The sequence below is a fragment of the Platichthys flesus genome, chromosome 7 (assembly GCF_949316205.1).
Source record: "Platichthys flesus chromosome 7, fPlaFle2.1, whole genome shotgun sequence".
Lineage (NCBI taxonomy): Eukaryota > Metazoa > Chordata > Actinopteri > Pleuronectiformes > Pleuronectidae > Platichthys > Platichthys flesus.
The window spans coordinates 3,404,792-3,418,370 of NC_084951.1; the positions used below are offsets into that span (position 1 = coordinate 3,404,792).

Consider the following 13,579-nt stretch of genomic DNA (forward strand, 5'->3'; position numbering starts at 1 on the left):
AAGGTGCAATTTTATCATATTATTGCAAGAAACAAAATCATGACAATTTCCATCAGTAAGACTGTGAGGGTTTCATATACTGTTTCTTCCTTGATGGTGAGTAAACTCCCCGCTCTTTCATCCTTCTCTCCAAATAGGACATTTTTGAGAGTGATAGGTTACTAGTGCATGAATAAAGTAGTGTTTCGACTATCAAAAGTCATTTAAATGTTCACTCTTTTCCTTCAGTGATGATGTGTGTGTTCCATAGCCTGGTTTTCTTTGATGCTGAGTCTTTCGTGCTCTTTCAAAGGTGCTTCTCCTTTAAAGCAGCAGCAACAGTCCCCTCTGCTGGTTGCAAAGAAAATTGTTAAAAGCTTACAGCACCTGGTATTCCCAGGCGGTCTCCCATCCAAGTACTAACCAGGCCCGACCCTGCTTAGCTTCCGAGATCGGACGAGATCGGGCGTGTTCAGGGTGGTATGGCCGTAAGCGATTAACTCGACCCACAATACCTTATTTATACATGTGAATCACCACCATCATCAATAGTATGGTTGCTTTGTGACCATCCAAACTTGTTTTTTATTGTTATATAATGTTAAGGAAAAGACACTCAAGGTGCAATTTTCTCATAATATAGCAAGAAAAAAATCACTACAATAATTTACTAAGGTGCTTCAGTAATAATGTCAGGGTTTCATATACTGTTTCTTCCTTCATGGTGAGTCATTTCTCCCTGCTCTTTCACCCTTCTCTCCAAATATGACATTTTTAGGGTGATATGTTAATTTGACATGAATATAGTAGTGTTTCGAAAATCAAATGTCATTTGAATGTTCAATCTCATCCTCCACCTATGATGATCTCCGACTGAATATCCTTTCTTGCTTTGATTGCCAGTCTTTCCTGCTCATTCAAAAATGTGTCTCCTCTGAAGCAGGAGCAACACCAAGCTCTGATGGCAATACAGAGAATCATAACCATAACCAACACTTTCCTTTTATTTTGTGTCCATTGAAACTCATCTTTTGTTGTTGTTTATGTTAAATGAAAAGAATCTGAAGGTGCAATTTTATCATATTATTGCAAGAAACAAAATCATGACAATTTCCATCAGTAAGACTGTGAGGGTTTCATATACTGTTTCTTCCTTGATGGTGAGTAAACTCCCCGCTCTTTCATCCTTCTCTCCAAGTAGGACATTTTGAGAGTGATAGGTTACTAGTGCATGAATAAAGTAGTGTTTCGACTATCAAAAGTCATTTAAATGTTCACTCTTTTCCTTCAGTGATGATGTGTGTGTGTTCCATAGCCTGGTTTTCTTTGATGCTGAGTCTTTCGTGCTCTTTCAAAGGTGCTTCTCCTTTAAAGCAGCAGCAACAGTCCCCTCTGCTGGTTGCAAAGAAAATTGTTAAAAGCTTACAGCACCTGGTATTCCCAGGCGGTCTCCCATCCAAGTACTAACCAGGTCCGACCCTGCTTAGCTTCAGAGATCGGACGAGATCGGGCGTGTTCAGGGTGGTATGGCCGTAAGCGATTAACTTGACCCACAATACCTTATTTATACATGTGAATCACCACCATCATCAATAGTATGGTTGCTTTGTGACCATCCAAACTTGTTTTTTATTGTTATATAATGTTAAGGAAAAGAGACTCAAGGTGCAATTTTCTCATAATATAGCAAGAAAAAAATCACTACAATAATTTAATAAGGTGCTTCAGTAATAATGTCAGGGTTTCATATACTGTTTCTTCCTTCATGGTGAGTAATTTCTCCCTGCTCTTTCACCCTTCTCTCCAAATATGACATTTTTAGGGTGATATGTTAATTTGACATGAATATAGTAGTGTTTCGAATATCAAATGTCATTTGAATGTTCAATCTCATCCTCCACCTATGATGATCTCCGACTGAATATCCTTTCCTGCTTTGATTGCCAGTCTTTCCTGCTCATTCAAAAATGTGTCTCCTCTGAAGCAGGAGCAACACCAAGCTCTGATGGCAATACAGAGAATCATAACCATAACCAACACTTTCCTTTTATTTTGTGTCCATTGAAACTCATCTTTTGTTGTTGTTTATGTTAAATGAAAAGAATCTGAAGGTGCAATTTTATCATATTATTGCAAGAAACAAAATCATGACAATTTCCATCAGTAAGACTGTGAGGGTTTCATATACTGTTTCTTCCTTGATGGTGAGTAAACTCCCCGCTCTTTCATCCTTCTCTCCAAATAGGACATTTTTGAGAGTGACAGGTTACTAGTGCATGAATAAATTAGTGTTTCGACTATCAAAAGTCATTTAAATGTTCACTCTTTTCCTTCAGTGATGATGTGTGTGTATTCCATAGCCTGGTTTTCTTTGATGCTGAGTCTTTCGTGCTCTTTCAAAGGTGCTCCTCCTTTAAAGCAGCAGCAACAGTCCCCTCTGCTGGTTGCAAAGAAAATTGTTAAAAGCTTACAGCACCTGGTATTCCCAGGCGGTCTCCCATCCAAGTACTAACCAGGCCCGACCCTGCTTAGCTTCCGAGATCGGACGAGATCGGGCGTGTTCAGGGTGGTATGGCCGTAAGCGATTAACTCGACCCACAATACCTTATTTATACATGTGAATCCCCACCATCATCAATAGTATGGTTGCTTTGTGACCATCCAAACTTGTTTTTTATTGTTATATAATGTTAAGGAAAAGACACTCAAGGTGCAATTTTCTCATAATATAGCAAGAAAAAAATCACTACAATAATTTACTAAGGTGCTTCAGTAATAATGTCAGGGTTTCATATACTGTTTCTTCCTTCATGGTGAGTAATTTCTCCCTGCTCTTTCACCCTTCTCTCCAAATATGACATTTTTAGGGTGATATGTTAATTTGACATGAATATAGTAGTGTTTCGAATATCAAATGTCATTTGAATGTTCAATCTCATCCTCCACCTATGATGATCTCCGACTGAATATCCTTTCTTGCTTTGATTGCCAGTCTTTCCTGCTCATTCAAAAATGTGTCTCCTCTGAAGCAGGAGCAACACCAAGCTCTGATGGCAATACAGAGAATCATAACCATAACCAACACTTTCCTTTTATTTTGTGTCCATTGAAACTCATCTTTTGTTGTTGTTTATGTTAAATGAAAAGAATCTCAAGGTGCAATTTTATCATATTATTGCAAGAAACAAAATCATGACAATTTCCATCAGTAAGACTGTGAGGGTTTCATATACTGTTTCTTCCTTGATGGTGAGTAAACTCCCCGCTCTTTCATCCTTCTCTCCAAATAGGACATTTTTGAGAGTGACAGGTTACTAGTGCATGAATAAATTAGTGTTTCGACTATCAAAAGTCATTTAAATGTTCACTCTTTTCCTTCAGTGATGATGTGTGTGTGTTCCATAGCCTGGTTTTCTTTGATGCTGAGTCTTTCGTGCTCTTTCAAAGGTGCTCCTCCTTTAAAGCAGCAGCAACAGTCCCCTCTGCTGGTTGCAAAGAAAATTGTTAAAAGCTTACAGCACCTGGTATTCCCAGGCGGTCTCCCATCCAAGTACTAACCAGGCCCGACCCTGCTTAGCTTCCGAGATCGGACGAGATCGGGCGTGTTCAGGATGGTATGGCCGTAAGCGATTAACTCGACCCACAATACCTTATTTATACATGTGAATCCCCACCATCATCAATAGTATGGTTGCTTTGTGACCATCCAAACTTGTTTTTTATTGTTATATAATGTTAAGGAAAAGACACTCAAGGTGCAATTTTCTCATAATATAGCAAGAAAAAAATCACTACAATAATTTACTAAGGTGCTTCAGTAATAATGTCAGGGTTTCATATACTGTTTCTTCCTTCATGGTGAGTAATTTCTCCCTGCTCTTTCACCCTTCTCTCCAAATATGACATTTTTAGGGTGATATGTTAATTTGACATGAATATAGTAGTGTTTCGAATATCAAATGTCATTTGAATGTTCAATCTCATCCTCCACCTATGATGATCTCCGACTGAATATCCTTTCTTGCTTTGATTGCCAGTCTTTCCTGCTCATTCAAAAATGTGTCTCCTCTGAAGCAGGAGCAACACCAAGCTCTGATGGCAATACAGAGAATCATAACCATAACCAACACTTTCCTTTTATTTTGTGTCCATTGAAACTCATCTTTTGTTGTTGTTTATCTTAAATGAAAAGAATCTGAAGGTGCAATTTTATCATATTATTGCAAGAAACAAAATCATGACAATTTCCATCAGTAAGACTGTGAGGGTTTCATATACTGTTTCTTCCTTGATGGTGAGTAAACTCCCCGCTCTTTCATCCTTCTCTCCAAATAGGACATTTTGAGAGTGATAGGTTACTAGTGAATGAATAAAGTAGTGTTTCGACTATAAAAAGTCATTTAAATGTTCACTCTTTTCCTTCAGTGATGATGTGTGTGTGTTCCATAGCCTGGTTTTCTTTGATGCTGAGTCTTTCGTGCTCTTTCAAAGGTGCTTCTCCTTTAAAGCAGCAGCAACAGTCCCCTCTGCTGGTTGCAAAGAAAATTGTTAAAAGCTAACAGCACCTGGTATTCCCAGGCGGTCTCCCATCCAAGTACTAACCAGGCCCGACCCTGCTTAGCTTCCGAGATCGGACAAGATCGGGCGTGTTCAGGGTGGTATGGCCGTAAGCGATTAACTCAACCCACAATACCTTATTTATACATGTGAATCGCCACCATCATCAATAGCATGGTTGCTTTGTGACCATCCAAACTTGTTTTTTATTGTTATATAATGTTAAGGAAAAGACACTCAAGGTGCAATTTTCTCAGAATATAGCAAGAAAAAAATCACTACAATAATTTAATAAAGTCCTTCAGTAATAATGTCAGGGTTTCATATACTGTTTCTTCCTTCATGGTGAGTAATTTCTCCCTGCTCTTTCACCCTTCTCTCCAAATATGACATTTTTAGGGTGATATGTTAATTTGACATGAATATAGTAGTGTTTCGAATATCAAATGTCATTTGAATGTTCAATCTCATCCTCCACCTATGATGATCTCCGACTGAATATCCTTTCTTGCTTTGATTGCCAGTCTTTCCTGCTCATTCAAAAATGTGTCTCCTCTGAAGCAGGAGCAACACCAAGCTCTGATGGCAATACAGAGAATCATAACCATAACCAACACTTTCCTTTTATTTTGTGTCCATTGAAACTCATCTTTTGTTGTTGTTTATGTTAAATGAAAAGAATCTGAAGGTGCAATTTTATCATATTATTGCAAGAAACAAAATCATGACAATTTCCATCAGTAAGACTGTGAGGGTTTCATATACTGTTTCTTCCTTGATGGTGAGTAAACTCCCCGCTCTTTCATCCTTCTCTCCAAATAGGACATTTTGAGAGTGATAGGTTACTAGTGCATGAATAAAGTAGTGTTTCGACTATCAAAAGTCATTTAAATGTTCACTCTTTTCCTTCAGTGATGATGTGTGTGTGTTCCATAGCCTGGTTTTCTTTGATGCTGAGTCTTTCGTGCTCTTTCAAAGGTGCTTCTCCTTTAAAGCAGCATCAACAGTCCCCTCTGCTGGTTGCAAAGAAAATTGTTAAAATCTTACAGCACCTGGTATCCCCAGGCGGTCTCCCATCCAAGTACTAACCAGGCCCGACCCTGCTTAGCTTCCGAGATCGGACGAGATCGGGCGTGTTCAGGGTGGTATGGCCGTAAGCGATTAACTCGACCCACAATACCTTATTTATACATGTGAATCGCCACCATCATCAATAGCATGGTTGCTTTGTGACCATCCAAACTTGTTTTTTATTGTTATATAATGTTAAGGAAAAGACACTCAAGGTGCAATTTTCTCATAATATAGCAAGAAAAAAATCACTACAATAATTTAATAATGTCCTTCAGTAATAATGTTAGGGTTTCATATACTGTTTCTTCCTTCATGGTGAGTAATTTCTCCCTGCTCTTTCACCCTTCTCTCCAAATATGACATTTTTAGGGTGATATGTTAATTTGACATGAATATAGTAGTGTTTCGAATATCAAATGTCATTTGAATGTTCAATCTCATCCTCCACCTATGATGATCTCCGACTGAATATCCTTTCTTGCTTTGATTGCCAGTCTTTCCTGCTCATTCAAAAATGTGTCTCCTCTGAAGCAGGAGCAACACCAAGCTCTGATGGCAATACAGAGAATCATAACCATAACCAACACTTTCCTTTTATTTTGTGTCCATTGAAACTCATCTTTTGTTGTTGTTTATGTTAAATGAAAAGAATCTGAATGTGCAATTTTATCATATTATTGCAAGAAACAAAATCATGACAATTTCCATCAGTAAGACTGTGAGGGTTTCATATACTGTTTCTTCCTTGATGGTGAGTAAACTCCCCGCTCTTTCATCCTTCTCTCCAAATAGGACATTTTGAGAGTGATAGGTTACTAGTGCATGAATAAAGTAGTGTTTCGACTATCAAAAGTCATTTAAATGTTCACTCTTTTCCTTCAGTGATGATGTGTGTGTGTTCCATAGCCTGGTTTTCTTTGATGCTGAGTCTTTCGTGCTCTTTCAAAGGTGCTTCTCCTTTAAAGCAGCAGCAACAGTCCCCTCTGCTGGTTGCAAAGAAAATTGTTAAAAGCTTACAGCACCTGGTATTCCCAGGCGGTCTCCCATCCAAGTACTAACCAGGCCCGACCCTGCTTAGCTTCCGAGATCGGACGAGATCGGGCGTGTTCAGGGTGGTATGGCCGTAAGCGATTAACTCGACCCACAATACCTTATTTATACATTTGAATCGCCACCATCATCAATAGCATGGTTGCTTTGTGACCATCCAAACTTGTTTTTTATTGTTATATAATGTTAAGGAAAAGACACTCAAGGTGCAATTTTCTCATAATATAGCAAGAAAAAAATCACTACAATAATTTACTAAGGTGCTTCAGTAATAATGTCAGGGTTTCATATACTGTTTCTTCCTTCATGGTGAGTAATTTCTCCCTGCTCTTTCACCCTTCTCTCCAAATATGACATTTTTAGGGTGATATGTTAATTTGACATGAATATAGTAGTGTTTCGAATATCAAATGTCATTTGAATGTTCAATCTCATCCTCCACCTATGATGATCTCCGACTGAATATCCTTTCTTGCTTTGATTGCCAGTCTTTCCTGCTCATTCAAAAATGTGTCTCCTCTGAAGCAGGAGCAACACCAAGCTCTGATGGCAATACAGAGAATCATAACCATAACCAACACTTTCCTTTTATTTTGTGTCCATTGAAACTCATCTTTTGTTGTTGTTTATGTTAAATGAAAAGAATCTGAAGGTGCAATTTTATCATATTATTGCAAGAAACAAAATCATGACAATTTCCATCAGTAAGACTGTGAGGGTTTCATATACTGTTTCTTCCTTGATGGTGAGTAAACTCCCCGCTCTTTCATCCTTCTCTCCAAGTAGGACATTTTGAGAGTGATAGGTTACTAGTGCATGAATAAAGTAGTGTTTCGACTATCAAAAGTCATTTAAATGTTCACTCTTTTCCTTCAGTGATGATGTGTGTGTGTTCCATAGCCTGGTTTTCTTTGATGCTGAGTCTTTCGTGCTCTTTCAAAGGTGCTTCTCCTTTAAAGCAGCAGCAACAGTCCCCTCTGCTGGTTGCAAAGAAAATTGTTTAAAGCTTACAGCACCTGGTATTCCCAGGCGGTCTCCCATCCAAGTACTAACCAGGCCCGACCCTGCTTAGCTTCCGAGATCGGACGAGATCGGGCGTGTTCAGGGTGGTATGGCCGTAAGCGATTAACTCGACCCACAATACCTTATTTATACATGTGAATCGCCACCATCATCAATAGCATGGTTGCTTTGTGACCATCCAAACTTGTTTTTTATTGTTATATAATGTTAAGGAAAAGACACTCAAGGTGCAATTTTCTCATAATATAGCAAGAAAAAAATCACTACAATAATTTAATAATGTCCTTCAGTAATAATGTCAGGGTTTCATATACTGTTTCTTCCTTCATGGTGAGTAATTTCTCCCTGCTCTTTCACCCTTCTCTCCAAATATGACATTTTTAGGGTGATATGTTAATTTGACATGAATATAGTAGTGTTTCGAATATCAAATGTCATTTGAATGTTCAATCTCATCCTCCACCTATGATGATCTCCGACTGAATATCCTTTCTTGCTTTGATTGCCAGTCTTTCCTGCTCATTCAAAAATGTGTCTCCTCTGAAGCAGGAGCAACACCAAGCTCTGATGGCAATACAGAGAATCATAACCATAACCAACACTTTCCTTTTATTTTGTGTCCATTGAAACTCATCTTTTGTTGTTGTTTATCTTAAATGAAAAGAATCTGAAGGTGCAATTTTATCATATTATTGCAAGAAACAAAATCATGACAATTTCCATCAGTAAGACTGTGAGGGTTTCATATACTGTTTCTTCCTTGATGGTGAGTAAACTCCCCGCTCTTTCATCCTTCTCTCCAAATAGGACATTTTGAGAGTGATAGGTTACTAGTGAATGAATAAAGTAGTGTTTCGACTATAAAAAGTCATTTAAATGTTCACTCTTTTCCTTCAGTGATGATGTGTGTGTGTTCCATAGCCTGGTTTTCTTTGATGCTGAGTCTTTCGTGCTCTTTCAAAGGTGCTTCTCCTTTAAAGCAGCAGCAACAGTCCCCTCTGCTGGTTGCAAAGAAAATTGTTAAAAGCTAACAGCACCTGGTATTCCCAGGCGGTCTCCCATCCAAGTACTAACCAGGCCCGACCCTGCTTAGCTTCCGAGATCGGACAAGATCGGGCGTGTTCAGGGTGGTATGGCCGTAAGCGATTAACTCAACCCACAATACCTTATTTATACATGTGAATCGCCACCATCATCAATAGCATGGTTGCTTTGTGACCATCCAAACTTGTTTTTTATTGTTATATAATGTTAAGGAAAAGACACTCAAGGTGCAATTTTCTCAGAATATAGCAAGAAAAAAATCACTACAATAATTTAATAAAGTCCTTCAGTAATAATGTCAGGGTTTCATATACTGTTTCTTCCTTCATGGTGAGTAATTTCTCCCTGCTCTTTCACCCTTCTCTCCAAATATGACATTTTTAGGGTGATATGTTAATTTGACATGAATATAGTAGTGTTTCGAATATCAAATGTCATTTGAATGTTCAATCTCATCCTCCACCTATGATGATCTCCGACTGAATATCCTTTCTTGCTTTGATTGCCAGTCTTTCCTGCTCATTCAAAAATGTGTCTCCTCTGAAGCAGGAGCAACACCAAGCTCTGATGGCAATACAGAGAATCATAACCATAACCAACACTTTCCTTTTATTTTGTGTCCATTGAAACTCATCTTTTGTTGTTGTTTATGTTAAATGAAAAGAATCTGAAGGTGCAATTTTATCATATTATTGCAAGAAACAAAATCATGACAATTTCCATCAGTAAGACTGTGAGGGTTTCATATACTGTTTCTTCCTTGATGGTGAGTAAACTCCCCGCTCTTTCATCCTTCTCTCCAAATAGGACATTTTGAGAGTGATAGGTTACTAGTGCATGAATAAAGTAGTGTTTCGACTATCAAAAGTCATTTAAATGTTCACTCTTTTCCTTCAGTGATGATGTGTGTGTGTTCCATAGCCTGGTTTTCTTTGATGCTGAGTCTTTCGTGCTCTTTCAAAGGTGCTTCTCCTTTAAAGCAGCAGCAACAGTCCCCTCTGCTGGTTGCAAAGAAAATTGTTAAAATCTTACAGCACCTGGTATCCCCAGGCGGTCTCCCATCCAAGTACTAACCAGGCCCGACCCTGCTTAGCTTCCGAGATCGGACGAGATCGGGCGTGTTCAGGGTGGTATGGCCGTAAGCGATTAACTCGACCCACAATACCTTATTTATACATGTGAATCGCCACCATCATCAATAGCATGGTTGCTTTGTGACCATCCAAACTTGTTTTTTATTGTTATATAATGTTAAGGAAAAGACACTCAAGGTGCAATTTTCTCATAATATAGCAAGAAAAAAATCACTACAATAATTTAATAATGTCCTTCAGTAATAATGTCAGGGTTTCATATACTGTTTCTTCCTTCATGGTGAGTAATTTCTCCCTGCTCTTTCACCCTTCTCTCCAAATATGACATTTTTAGGGTGATATGTTAATTTGACATGAATATAGTAGTGTTTCGAATATCAAATGTCATTTGAATGTTCAATCTCATCCTCCACCTATGATGATCTCCGACTGAATATCCTTTCTTGCTTTGATTGCCAGTCTTTCCTGCTCATTCAAAAATGTGTCTCCTCTGAAGCAGGAGCAACACCAAGCTCTGATGGCAATACAGAGAATCATAACCATAACCAACACTTTCCTTTTATTTTGTGTCCATTGAAACTCATCTTTTGTTGTTGTTTATGTTAAATGAAAAGAATCTGAAGGTGCAATTTTATCATATTATTGCAAGAAACAAAATCATGACAATTTCCATCAGTAAGACTGTGAGGGTTTCATATACTGTTTCTTCCTTGATGGTGAGTAAACTCCCCGCTCTTTCATCCTTCTCTCCAAATAGGACATTTTGAGAGTGATAGGTTACTAGTGCATGAATAAAGTAGTGTTTCGACTATCAAAAGTCATTTAAATGTTCACTCTTTTCCTTCAGTGATGATGTGTGTGTGTTCCATAGCCTGGTTTTCTTTGATGCTGAGTCTTTCGTGCTCTTTCAAAGGTGCTTCTCCTTTAAAGCAGCAGCAACAGTCCCCTCTGCTGGTTGCAAAGAAAATTGTTAAAAGCTTACAGCACCTGGTATTCCCAGGCGGTCTCCCATCCAAGTACTAACCAGGCCCGACCCTGCTTAGCTTCCGAGATCGGACGAGATCGGGCGTGTTCAGGGTGGTATGGCCGTAAGCGATTAACTCGACCCACAATACCTTATTTATACATGTGAATCGCCACCATCATCAATAGCATGGTTGCTTTGTGACCATCCAAACTTGTTTTTTATTGTTATATAATGTTAAGGAAAAGACACTCAAGGTGCAATTTTCTCATAATATAGCAAGAAAAAAATCACTACAATAATTTAATAATGTCCTTCAGTAATAATGTCAGGGTTTCATATACTGTTTCTTCCTTCATGGTGAGTAATTTCTCCCTGCTCTTTCACCCTTCTCTCCAAATATGACATTTTTAGGGTGATATGTTAATTTGACATGAATATAGTAGTGTTTCGAATATCAAATGTCATTTGAATGTTCAATCTCATCCTCCACCTATGATGATCTCCGACTGAATATCCTTTCTTGCTTTGATTGCCAGTCTTTCCTGCTCATTCAAAAATGTGTCTCCTCTGAAGCAGGAGCAACACCAAGCTCTGATGGCAATACAGAGAATCATAACCATAACCAACACTTTCCTTTTATTTTGTGTCCATTGAAACTCATCTTTTGTTGTTGTTTATGTTAAATGAAAAGAATCTGAAGGTGCAATTTTATCATATTATTGCAAGAAACAAAATCATGACAATTTCCATCAGTAAGACTGTGAGGGTTTCATATACTGTTTCTTCCTTGATGGTGAGTAAACTCCCCGCTCTTTCATCCTTCTCTCCAAATAGGACATTTTGAGAGTGATAGGTTACTAGTGCATGAATAAAGTAGTGTTTCGACTATCAAAAGTCATTTAAATGTTCACTCTTTTCCTTCAGTGATGATGTGTGTGTGTTCCATAGCCTGGTTTTCTTTGATGCTGAGTCTTTCGTGCTCTTTCAAAGGTGCTTCTCCTTTAAAGCAGCAGCAACAGTCCCCTCTGCTGGTTGCAAAGAAAATTGTTAAAAGCTTACAGCACCTGGTATTCCCAGGCGGTCTCCCATCCAAGTACTAACCAGGCCCGACCCTGCTTAGCTTCCGAGATCGGACGAGATCGGGCGTGTTCAGGGTGGTATGGCCGTAAGCGATTAACTCGACCCACAATACCTTATTTATACATGTGAATCGCCACCATCATCAATAGCATGGTTGCTTTGTGACCATCCAAACTTGTTTTTTATTGTTATATAATGTTAAGGAAAAGACACTCAAGGTGCAATTTTCTCATAATATAGCAAGAAAAAAATCACTACAATAATTTAATAATGTCCTTCAGTAATAATGTCAGGGTTTCATATACTGTTTCTTCCTTCATGGTGAGTAATTTCTCCCTGCTCTTTCACCCTTCTCTCCAAATATGACATTTTTAGGGTGATATGTTAATTTGACATGAATATAGTAGTGTTTCGAATATCAAATGTCATTTGAATGTTCAATCTCATCCTCCACCTATGATGATCTCCGACTGAATATCCTTTCTTGCTTTGATTGCCAGTCTTTCCTGCTCATTCAAAAATGTGTCTCCTCTGAAGCAGGAGCAACACCAAGCTCTGATGGCAATACAGAGAATCATAACCATAACCAACACTTTCCTTTTATTTTGTGTCCATTGAAACTCATCTTTTGTTGTTGTTTATGTTAAATGAAAAGAATCTGAAGGTGCAATTTTATCATATTATTGCAAGAAACAAAATCATGACAATTTCCATCAGTAAGACTGTGAGGGTTTCATATACTGTTTCTTCCTTGATGGTGAGTAAACTCCCCGCTCTTTCATCCTTCTCTCCAAATAGGACATTTTGAGAGTGATAGGTTACTAGTGCATGAATAAAGTAGTGTTTCGACTATCAAAAGTCATTTAAATGTTCACTCTTTTCCTTCAGTGATGATGTGTGTGTGTTCCATAGCCTGGTTTTCTTTGATGCTGAGTCTTTCGTGCTCTTTCAAAGGTGCTTCTCCTTTAAAGCAGCAGCAACAGTCCCCTCTGCTGGTTGCAAAGAAAATTGTTAAAATCTTACAGCACCTGGTATCCCCAGGCGGTCTCCCATCCAAGTACTAACCAGGCCCGACCCTGCTTAGCTTCCGAGATCGGACGAGATCGGGCGTGTTCAGGGTGGTATGGCCGTAAGCGATTAACTCGACCCACAATACCTTATTTATACATGTGAATCGCCACCATCATCAATAGCATGGTTGCTTTGTGACCATCCAAACTTGTTTTTTATTGTTATATAATGTTAAGGAAAAGACACTCAAGGTGCAATTTTCTCATAATATAGCAAGAAAAAAATCACTACAATAATTTAATAATGTCCTTCAGTAATAATGTCAGGGTTTCATATACTGTTTCTTCCTTCATGGTGAGTAATTTCTCCCTGCTCTTTCACCCTTCTCTCCAAATATGACATTTTTAGGGTGATATGTTAATTTGACATGAATATAGTAGTGTTTCGAATATCAAATGTCATTTGAATGTTCAATCTCATCCTCCACCTATGATGATCTCCGACTGAATATCCTTTCTTGCTTTGATTGCCAGTCTTTCCTGCTCATTCAAAAATGTGTCTCCTCTGAAGCAGGAGCAACACCAAGCTCTGATGGCAATACAGAGAATCATAACCATAACCAACACTTTCCTTTTATTTTGTGTCCATTGAAACTCATCTTTTGTTGTTGTTTATGTTAAATGAAAAGAATCTGAAGGTG

General features: G+C 38.4%; 13 non-coding genes across 13 annotated transcripts; all 13 read right to left on the minus strand.

The window, feature by feature from the left end:
* Positions 1-354: 354 nt before the first annotated feature.
* Positions 355-473, minus strand: LOC133957601 (5S ribosomal RNA). Its single transcript, XR_009921385.1, has one exon. It is a non-coding gene; the product is annotated as a 5S ribosomal RNA (ribosomal RNA).
* A 925-nt stretch (positions 474-1,398) lies between these two features.
* Positions 1,399-1,517, minus strand: LOC133957818 (5S ribosomal RNA). The gene has a single exon (XR_009921588.1). It is a non-coding gene; the product is annotated as a 5S ribosomal RNA (ribosomal RNA).
* Positions 1,518-2,443: 926 nt separating this feature from the next.
* LOC133957603 (5S ribosomal RNA) lies at positions 2,444-2,562 on the minus strand. The gene has a single exon (XR_009921387.1). It is a non-coding gene; the product is annotated as a 5S ribosomal RNA (ribosomal RNA).
* A 926-nt stretch (positions 2,563-3,488) lies between these two features.
* On the minus strand, positions 3,489-3,607 carry LOC133957689 (5S ribosomal RNA). Its single transcript, XR_009921466.1, has one exon. It is a non-coding gene; the product is annotated as a 5S ribosomal RNA (ribosomal RNA).
* Positions 3,608-4,532: 925 nt separating this feature from the next.
* LOC133957813 (5S ribosomal RNA) lies at positions 4,533-4,651 on the minus strand. The gene has a single exon (XR_009921583.1). It is a non-coding gene; the product is annotated as a 5S ribosomal RNA (ribosomal RNA).
* A 925-nt stretch (positions 4,652-5,576) lies between these two features.
* LOC133957842 (5S ribosomal RNA) lies at positions 5,577-5,695 on the minus strand. Its single transcript, XR_009921611.1, has one exon. It is a non-coding gene; the product is annotated as a 5S ribosomal RNA (ribosomal RNA).
* Positions 5,696-6,620: 925 nt separating this feature from the next.
* Positions 6,621-6,739, minus strand: LOC133957604 (5S ribosomal RNA). Its single transcript, XR_009921388.1, has one exon. It is a non-coding gene; the product is annotated as a 5S ribosomal RNA (ribosomal RNA).
* Positions 6,740-7,664: 925 nt separating this feature from the next.
* On the minus strand, positions 7,665-7,783 carry LOC133957605 (5S ribosomal RNA). The gene has a single exon (XR_009921389.1). It is a non-coding gene; the product is annotated as a 5S ribosomal RNA (ribosomal RNA).
* Positions 7,784-8,708: 925 nt separating this feature from the next.
* LOC133957814 (5S ribosomal RNA) lies at positions 8,709-8,827 on the minus strand. The gene has a single exon (XR_009921584.1). It is a non-coding gene; the product is annotated as a 5S ribosomal RNA (ribosomal RNA).
* Positions 8,828-9,752: 925 nt separating this feature from the next.
* LOC133957843 (5S ribosomal RNA) lies at positions 9,753-9,871 on the minus strand. The gene has a single exon (XR_009921612.1). It is a non-coding gene; the product is annotated as a 5S ribosomal RNA (ribosomal RNA).
* A 925-nt stretch (positions 9,872-10,796) lies between these two features.
* On the minus strand, positions 10,797-10,915 carry LOC133957607 (5S ribosomal RNA). The gene has a single exon (XR_009921390.1). It is a non-coding gene; the product is annotated as a 5S ribosomal RNA (ribosomal RNA).
* Positions 10,916-11,840: 925 nt separating this feature from the next.
* LOC133957608 (5S ribosomal RNA) lies at positions 11,841-11,959 on the minus strand. The gene has a single exon (XR_009921391.1). It is a non-coding gene; the product is annotated as a 5S ribosomal RNA (ribosomal RNA).
* Positions 11,960-12,884: 925 nt separating this feature from the next.
* On the minus strand, positions 12,885-13,003 carry LOC133957844 (5S ribosomal RNA). Its single transcript, XR_009921613.1, has one exon. It is a non-coding gene; the product is annotated as a 5S ribosomal RNA (ribosomal RNA).
* Positions 13,004-13,579: the final 576 nt, after the last annotated feature.